The following is a 10,276-nucleotide window of genomic DNA, read 5'->3' as shown; positions in this document are numbered from 1 at the left end:
CGATGCATTATCTGTAAGACATGATGAAGGTGACAGGTCACATTTACAGACATGTACAGTGATACTGCTGCACATACATTTCTAGTACATCTGCACAGTTATCTTTGCAAATCAACATGACACTAACACGACTGGCATGTATGTGTCACACACATGTAACACCCAGTATGCATTGGATATCATCCCCATATATGTGTGTCACCTCATTAGTGTTCCTACTGCATGTGACATCTGTCTTCATGTGGGCATGTCTGTTTGCCTGCACTGGTGTTCTTATCTATCTACACATGCCTGATGTATCCACGGTAATGCTGTTGAACTTGATGCTGTGTATATGTCACATATCAACACAGACACAGCCTTACTGGACTTGGGCAGTGACAATGCACCAAGTACGCATGGAAACCTGTACATGCATCTGTTTTGCCATAGACATCTACACTGCACTGTACAGCTGTTCAACATCCTGCCATGGATCGCCTGTGTTGCACATGTGATAGACATGGGACAATGGCTAGTAGGACGTCATTCACAGGTAAGGTTATCAGCTATAGCATGTACGGTCTGGGTTTCCTAGCTGTATCTGACACCCATTACGCCACCACGAGGGGCATCAGTGACACATTACTGATCCAGATAGTTGATACTACATCTACCATACAGCCATCACACCATGTATGACAGGGATGATATGTGCAGCTATGTGGACAGGGCTGCATGGTATGGTGGGAGTATGTCACAGATATGGCACAGGGATCTGTCCAGCATGTGGCCATCCTAGTCGTAGGATGGTGGTTGTCCATGACGTATGTCCATCAGATCAGGCTATGGACATGTAGCATGTCTAACAGCATAGTGTGGCATATGTCTGTATGCAAGGTGGATAGCATGCTGCATACTGGAGGTGAGTATTGTGGAGGCTGGTATCGGCCATCCACACATGGGCCCTACCCCTGAAGGGTGATGTGTGTTCCAATATTGGTCACACGGGTGCTGTGTATGCCTGTCCAATGATCTCCGTGCTCATGGATACCACCCTGTCATGTCATGGGTACCTCGGATGACTACCTAAAGGGCCAGGGAGATGTCTCCAGCTCAGGGTGGTGTACTGCACTACACCATCCCTAACACAGTGTCCATAATGTTGACCACAGCCTAGGTGTTTCTTAATGGGTACAGGGGTATTCCCCTAGTGGTGTCATTGCTGATATCATTCACCAGAATGTGCACATATGTCACACACCTCACACACACAGCCCATTCTGTATGTTGTTCGCAACACTGTGACAACTATTGCCCATAGGTCATGGCCATTCACATCCTCACATACACAGATGGCTGACATTTGTCTGTGTGGTATGGGCTACAATGCGGGTGGGGTACAACACATTAACCCTGGTTTACTGTAGCTGACACCATGTGATATGCACATGTCACTGTAGCACCTTTAGTAGTTGTGAGTCTGTCAACAGGCCACTAGTAGAACACTCCTGTGACATACAAAGGCATTTGTAGCCGAACATCCGTACTGTCTTGTACATCTGTACTGCTAACATCTACATTGATAATGGTTCATGGACTTGCAGACCATACCCGGCAGTGTTCTGATGTGGTGCCACCAATCATGACTGTCATCAACACTTGTGGGTTGATATTATCCAACACCCTATCTGTAATGTATGGGCATGCTCGGCACTTGTTCTGAGCTTCTTGGCATGTTATGAGCTACTGCTTAGTTTAGCACCCATTTCACACCAGTCCTCACAGGTACACTGTCTGTTCATACATTTCCAGCTTGCTTACAGTACAACAGCTGTCGTACACACATCACTCACATACCTCGTGAGACATGGTAGTTTATACAGCGTGTCCACCTGGCACATACCACTTATATACAGGCATGTCCAACTGGCACGTACCAGTGCTATTGCCTGTCACTATGATGACTATGTTGTACATGTGGCAATAGAGCTATTCTCATGTACACAGTCAATGCACACCTCCCAACATACAACAGTACAGCCTGTGGGGGATGCACATATGCAGCCCTGCTGGGGGTTATACTGTCACCAACCCTAACTGCACCTGACAGTCATGTGGGGATGTGCAACACTAGCAATGCACCCCACACATTACATAGTCCCACATGATCCCCACCACAGGCCACACATATGGAGACACCTTGTACAGTACCCCTCCATACTCTGTGTGGACACCAATGGCAGCCCACATTGCCAAACACAACCACACCATTCTATAGCCCACAGACACGTGTGCCCATCACATACAGCCAATAGGGTGTCATAACATACACAACACACCTGTCATAGGTGACTGTCAGTGGTCACACTGCTGTTCCACTCAGTAGGCTACACAAGGCGATAGTCACTTACATCCTGCTGTCAAGTAACTGGTTCTACAACATAACCTATGCACACATGCCACAACTCAGCAGGTATGATGTGACTCATCTTCCATGTTTGTGTGACTGAAGTTGTATCTCAGGGCACAGACTACATGTGCAGGGACATGCAATAGCCCACCAGTGTTGTAGCCCTGATGGTGTGGTCCAAGCCCTGGGGAGCATTTTGCGGTCATCCGGACCTGTTACCACTGTACTACGAGTGACTGTGTCACTCCCAACAGTTGTCCATGCTTCTGCTATCATTCCACAGACATCTAGTATACGTCCACTTTATCAGACCTGGTCAAACAACATGATACCGTGGCACAGTTGACCTGCACCTGTCAGCCCTGGGAGTACGGATCACATGTTGGACTCTTGCTACTTTTATACTGCCTGTCTTGCACAGTGTCCAATAACAGTCACCACCAGAATGGGAACTGGCTAGCGAAGCATGTGGTCATGTCACATAATGCTTGACATCATCCTCTGTGACGCACGTAGGCAAGGCACACCTGATACTGCACCACTTCAATATCTCTGCAGTGATTGGGATCTGCCTCTTGGCTCTGCAGAGCACACCTGCAATGACTGGTTATAGACAGACCGTACCTCTCAGGCAAGTACCTGGACTGGCACACCCATGGCTGAGGTGTCTCCATATTCCACTATGTTGTACACACATCTCAGCTGGTTACTTAGCACAATGCATCACAGGTGCTCCACGTGCATATAACTGTGTCTGGAACTACTGCTGCTACTGATGTGAGACTGACAGTAACCCACACTTAACTGTGATAGCCACACATGTACCAACACATTAGGCGTACGCTGTCCATGAGTCATAACCTCCGCTCGGCTGGTTCGACCCATACACCACCTCCAAGACCAACAGTATCCTTGACATGGACACTACCAACATGTGACTGCTGTTCCACACCTGGGGTTATCCCCTCATTAGTGGAATCAGAACATATGCTACTCACCCTTGTTAGCCACATACCGGCACCACACACTTCATGGCATGCACAGTAGATGAGTACTACAACACCTACTACAGATGTCATATGACAGCGGTAGTTGATGTCATGACACACATGCAGGTGGACAATGCACATGCAAACACTGAGACATACCCCAGTGCACTTCATTAGCACGTACACAACAATATGGTTCATGCTATTCCATACAGAGCCATGATGGTACATACCAGATAACAGATGACACTCTGGGGGGTGCGGTTCCACGGACATAGTGGTGTACATTCCCATGGGTGGGGTAACTCACTGGTCAGCCTCGGTAGGGCCACGGGATCCCTCATCACATACTCCATAACTAGCTACGTACACATTACTGCAACACATTCCGAGATGTACCACAAGGCATTATGGTGGTAGGTTAGTAGTCATATGCAATACCCACATCTGCTCACACATACAACAGTCACTATGGAACATGACAGTAACAGGTGATGTTGGCAACATGCTGTCTGATGGCTTCAATGCTAATGTATATATACATATCTCGGACAGGGGTGGTGACAGGAACGCTACGCCTTTCATTGTGTGTTTGTCAGTGTATACTGTGTTTCCTGGACTCCGCACGTTTGTGTCTGTACCTGTCACATTACACACCTGCCATAGGTTAAGATTACTTCCCATCCCACTTTGCGAGGGACAGTCCCTCTTTGTGCAGTTGTGTCCTGTGAAATATTTGTGAACATAGCAAATGTCCTGCGACTTTGGGACAAACATATTCCCTATAGTTTATGTCATAGTTGCATAAAACACTTATTCTGTATCTGGCCCACCTACATGTTACAGGACACAGAACACATACCTGCGACCATTACTAGAATAAGCTTTTTATCTATGCAAAACACTGACGTTCTGGTTTTCATACTGGCCAAGTGTATGTGTCATCCTGCAGACATCTGGCATATGTCCCATATTGGTCATTTGAACTGTGGCAACCCAACCGTATGTACATCTTGCCTAGCAATAGTGTTGGGTGATTGTATACATGAATGCCTGTTCCACTCCTGGCAGTGGTCGTTTTACCCTTCAGAGCAGGCTCTATTTGTTCAGGGGTGACTAATGCTGGTTTCACCTGTTCTGTACATCACTGACTGTGATCTGTGGAGTGGTTGGTGATGCATAGCCCTGTTTCGCGCATATCCATATAGTCATATTTAAACATCGCTTACCAGCTGTGGGCAACGCTTATTCCCGCTAACATGTGCTACACATATTCTGATGACCTGCATCCGGAATGCATTACCCGTGCCATCGGGATTGCGTTACATCCCTTGCAGGACATGGGACTGGGAACATGCACGACAGTCACTGCATGTACCACTTGGACATCTAGGGGTTGTACACGTATTATGTCATTTTGTATGTGCAGTACACTACAGCAGTTACTCCACACTACACTCACATGGATAACTCCATTAGTTTACAAATTGATGAGTCCAGTTAATGGTATGTCCATGTGATGTTTACTGGCTGTACTCTGGCACTGGGAATGTATATCACAATTAGCTACACCCAATAATGTGCTACACCTTCATACGACCGTGGATGCAGCATGCCGGGGTGACAAATGCCTGTCATGGGTACATCCCCTGCCTTGACACAACATCCATGATTACATTTTGTGGAGCCCCTCAGTAATGCAGCGGGGAATCCGTGATGAGTGTGTGTATGACAGTGCTTACACACATGTGCTCCCACAGTTGCCTCTGCTCCAGTAAGCGACAGTTGCTTACTCAATGTTGTGGCGACGGGAGTCACTGTTTTCCCCATTTGGTGTTTTGCCTCTGACAATTGGGTGTGTACCTACTGATGTACCTGAGAACCTATACACACAGCACCGACAGATGCTGATAGGCACATCTACTGTTCAGGTGTTGACATTTCCGTGTTCCAATGGCTGTTGCATGTACAATGTTTGAGGGCTGCCTATGTAGGATTCCACAGTGGGCCACCTATACATCACAATTTACAGGTAGTCATATTTGTGTGCCATCCATGTTACTGTGTGTGCAGGTGGGGAGGGGTGTCAGTCCGTGGGAGCCTACACTGTCAAGGTATGTGCTATACGTTCCCTCTTTGCCAAGGTGTAGGCATATTAGGCACATCTCCGTCTGCCTACTGGGGCTGGCACAGTGTGTCCGTGGTCTGGATCCCTCTGTGCCTGTGTTGGTCTTGGCAATTGCGGTGGGCTGTGAGGCCCTCCCCCATTTTGACCCTGCTGCAGCTGTTTCCACAGGTTCATATTATGTAGCATGTCACATACTATGAAGATGTGGGCACAAGTGCCTGGAGAGTACTGCAAGGCTCCACCAGATGTGTCCAAGCACCAGAACCATGATTTCAGCATCCTGAACACACGCTCTATGATGATTCTGGTTTGTAGTGTGCCTCATTATAGCGTTCTTGCATTGGTGTGTGTGCATTTCTGATGGGGGTCATCATCCACGGCTCCAGTGCATAGCCAGCATCCCCCACAAGGTGGCCTTGTGGGATGTCCCTCCTGACAAATACCTGATACAGCTGTGAGGCATGCCAGATATGGGAGTCGTGGTAGCTTCCAGCACACACATCCATGATAATGCCCCAGGCATTGCAGTTGATGGAGTGGAATCCCTTGCGGTTTATGTAGCACCTACCATACTCACCGGGTGGTGACTTGATTTGTATTTGCGTGCAGTCTATCGCAGCCAGTACCCCCGGGTAGTTTGCACACGGTGGAAGTGACGCATATTGCTGGCCAACTCCTTATGAGTTCGGGGGAAGTATATATGCTCATTGTAATGTGGTAACATGGCATCCAGGAACTGGTGTAGTACCCTGGATGCCGATGCCTTTGAGATCCCCATTATATCTCCAGTTGGCCTTTGAAAGGTACCTGTGGCTAGTATTTGCAAGCGTACACATACCTTCGTGTCCACTGGGATGGGTTCCCCTCAGTTGTTTCTGGTTCTCAGGCATAGCTGGCACAGCTCTACTATTTGCTGTAAGATGTCCTTGTCCACCCTGTAACTCTCTACTATCTCCAGATCATGTATCCCCTGGTAGGTTACCCTTGGTCTGAACACTCTTCTCCTCCTCTGAGGCCTACGGTGGTTGTCGGCATCATCCTCCACAACACCATCGGTCTGTAACACATGCTGATGAATCACAGCTATGGCAGCTCCCAACATGTACATTGTAAAAGTTCCCCATCTGTTTACACCTATGGTGCAGTGTTTGGGAATACACAGGTGTGTGTTGGGTGCTTTCACACTTTATACTGTTTTGCTGTGAACACTGATGATGTCATAGGGTGTGTATGTACGATCGTGGCTACAGGGTATCTTCTGTGTTTTATTAACGGAACCACTATTGTGCTGCCTTTGGTGTTGCATTACATTTGGATGCCGTGAATTACCTCCTGCCCTTCCATTTACATTTGTGCACGTTACACCTACCATTTGCTGGCATGCATCCAGCTGCCTGCTTTCATTTGTACTTTCCTAGATCTGGCTTATCTTGCGTAATGTGTGCTATTGCCAGTCTACTGTGGGTTTGCTTTGCTCTGCTATGACAGTTCTCCTATCTTTGCATTCCAAGTCCTCCCCTCCTTTCTTTGCAATCCTATGCCTCCACTATCCTGTTTTGCAGGTTTTTGCATGCAGGCTTGTCTACTGCCGTCGATTGGCCACCCTGAGTTGATTGTTGTTAATTGCTCATTAGTACGCCAATTACCCTGCTTCGGCATTTCCTTCTTTTCTTCCCCTGACCTTCCTGTTTGTGCTATTGTTCGCGGCACGTGCATCCACTTACCAGGTTTCGGGCACGATTTCATCCCCGTACACATGCGCTTTCGGGCACCATGTGTGCTCTCAGCTAAACGGTTCTATACTTCCCTCCCCACCCCTGTCCTGCAGCTTTGCTTAGCAATGGCCAGGCCAGATTTGCATTGCTCCAATGTGCTTACTGATATGGTGGCACACCCCTTTGCTGATGTCATGTATCACCTCTGATACACTCCTCGGTGTTATAGCACTGCGCCGTCAGGTACATCCTTAATCCGGTGGGACGTTTGCGATTCAGTATTACCTGCCTCATTTGCATGGCATTGACTACTAATTCATAGTTACAGTGCTGAATACTGTCACGGGCCCTTGGCAACCCTTGCGCCTTGCTTGTGGTGTGCCATGCCTACCATTGCGTATTATGGTGCAATCCTGATTTGTCTTCCATTGTGATTTTATGACATTTGTATATATTTCCTTTGTATTCCTGTTTGTGCACACATGCCCTGCGGTTGTACTGTGCGTTACTGTGGACATGACATTAAATGTTGGTTTTTAGGTGTTGTACATCTTTTCTTGTGCCATTGGCTGTGTATTTCGCCATTGGCATATGTTAACTTTGTAATACATGAGTCTGGTTCACTTCCATAACTCCGATGTTCTGTTTAGGAAAATGTAAACCATGTTTTTTGGTTTACATTTCCATGCGCTTGCGCTACGCCTGCACCACTTCGTGAATCACTGTATGCCTTCATTAGCATGGTGCGACACTGCGCATGGGGTGATTTGCATACCTATGCCGAGGGCTGCGTAGATCTGGCATATGCCGGTAGTGCACGTGGAGTTGGTTCGTACCTGAATCACTCGGCAGACATATTTGGTGTTATCCCGCATACACTACGCCTGCGCCTGGTGCAGGCTTCATGAATCCAGGGGAATGAGTTAATAATCTGAAAAAAAGAAACAATGAGTTCAGTTAATGTAATAAGATCATAATAAAATCAATCACAGTGGTGCAACTAAGTTGAGACAGCAAAAGCAGCAACATATATACATGTACAACAAGGATGAAGATTTGCCTCACCTGTTGTAATCTAGGCTCTCATGTTGGTTATCTAATGGGACAAAACTGTCTAATTTATGTAGAGGATGACATTACAAATACCAGCAGCAAATAATGTATTATTTCTCAAAAACTGAAAACAGCATGCAGAAAAATTGTAGAAGGAAATTTGGGCAGGAAGTACAGGGAATGATATATCATATTTTCTTTTTATGTGACATTCTTGAAGCTAAATTAAATAGAAACAAAATCACTTTTGATAAGAAAACCTTGGCAATGTGTAGAGCTGTCCTTTAATTTCTTTGGTGTACCTCATAAATTTTAACTTCTTTGTAACAGTCTTAAATGACACTTCACTGAAAGCCTTGCTAAAGTTCACAAACATACACATTCAAGTAGTGTAGTGAAAAAGCTCTCTTGTGTACTAGTCATATTGGCCAGTCATATAACTGCATCAAAGTGAATTGGGAAGCTTCTGTTCAATCAGGCTATACTGCATATACACAGACCCATTGCCAGACTCTTCCCACCCTCAATGTCTGTCATAGGTTCATAGGTAGGTACTAGGCTATCGGCCCTGGGGCCTATACAAGCCCAGCCAAAAAGGTACCCTGATTTTTGCCACCCAAGAAAATTATTTTCCTGTGCCACTGTCGAGCAGAGCCACAGAGGTGATCTCCGGGGTGAATTTCCTATTTCCATCCAATCATCAAGATTTTTCTTGAAGAGTGCTAATGAGGAGCTTTGTTTGATATAGATAGGTAGTTTATTCCAGAGTATGGGAAGTCTCTGGGACAAGGATCTATCCCTCCGGCATGTTCTGTTTATTGTGGTGACAAGGTTTAGATCCCTAGAGCGTGTAGCTCGGAGGGATTGGGATTTCCTTAAGTGGAGCGTGTCCAACAACTCTGGGTTTGACATAGCTTTGTATGTTAGGCAGAGATCACCTCTGAGTAGGCGATGCGATGGAGTAAAAGAGTTTTTTGAGACTGTCTGCATAGGGCATCTGTTTGAGGCCAGTAATCCTCTTTGTGAGGTATTTCTGCGGCCTTTCCAGTTGTTGTAGATGTCTTGTGAGGTACATACCAAAAGGGGCATTGTACTCTATAATGGGTCTAATGAGTGATGAGTAGAGGGGAACAATGACCTCTTTTTTACTGGATGAGAAACCTTTTGTGATGAGGTGTGCCATGTTGAAGGATTTCCTGACTACTGTGGCGATGTGATTATCAAAGGAGAGACTACTGTCCACCTGTGTCCCAAGGTCTCTTATCACACTTTTGGTGTTAAGTATACTACCACCTATGTTGTAGTTCATGGGTACAGAGTTTTTACCAAAGGGGATGACAATGCACTTTTTGGCATTGAGATTGAGGCCATGGCTTTGACATCTTAAATACAACAGGCATGAAACTCCTGTCATCTCGACAGCTTCATTCATAAACTTTTTATTCAAACAAATGTTTCTGTGCTTCTCCTGTCAACAGGCTCCTCACCACACATGTGGAACAGAGAATGTTTAGATGTCAAAATATAATCCAGCCTCCCAGGTGGATGGCAATAAATGTCTTATCACTACCATGTAGTACAGCATCATAACAGGAGACAGCATAACAACTTCTCTGGTCCAGATTGGTTCACCGGTCTATTGCCTTCACCATTCTGCCTCAACAATAGTAGGCAATTGCTGCCCACAGAATGAGAAACCCCTCCTCTCTTGCCTTATACCAGCCAACTACTAGTTACTAGACAGGCAATCTACTTTTGGAATACTTTTTAAAGGTCTGTAATTCTCATGATAAAACCTTCTGTACTAGAGATTAGACATCCCTGTCATGATGTGCCAATAATTATAAAAAGAAAAAATAATAGCATCTTTCCCTCCCCATCTTTCCCCCCTCTCTCTCTCTCTACCTGTCTATAGCTAGCTAGCTAAAGATATAGTAGAATGCAGGCAGGCATGCCAAGTTTGTCATTATACAGTGGATTTTATTAAATATAGCATAAG

Source organism: Protopterus annectens, chromosome 3.part1 (genome assembly GCF_019279795.1).
Source record: "Protopterus annectens isolate FY-2018-M chromosome 3.part1, PAN1.0, whole genome shotgun sequence".
In the NCBI taxonomy this organism is placed as follows: Eukaryota; Metazoa; Chordata; order Ceratodontiformes; family Protopteridae; genus Protopterus; species Protopterus annectens.
This window is presented reverse-complemented; position numbering follows the sequence as displayed.